This window comes from Penaeus monodon, chromosome 21 (assembly GCF_015228065.2).
Source record: "Penaeus monodon isolate SGIC_2016 chromosome 21, NSTDA_Pmon_1, whole genome shotgun sequence".
Taxonomy (NCBI): domain Eukaryota; kingdom Metazoa; phylum Arthropoda; class Malacostraca; order Decapoda; family Penaeidae; genus Penaeus; species Penaeus monodon.
Window position 1 is genome coordinate 41,161,882 of NC_051406.1, and position 200 is coordinate 41,162,081.

A 200-nucleotide genomic window follows, 5' to 3' on the forward strand; every position below is an offset into this window, starting at 1 on the left:
GATGCAATTAGTATAGCATTAATTAGTATGAAAATTATTACTAGTCGAGACGTAATGAATAAAATGGACTGTGTGCCGTTTTAACATGCAGATAAAATAAAAAAAACAAATTTATGGCAACACCAATTATTATGTTCTTTATCTATCGTTCATTTTCCTTTATGTTTTGTTATTTAATTTCGCTCTATGGATAAAATGTA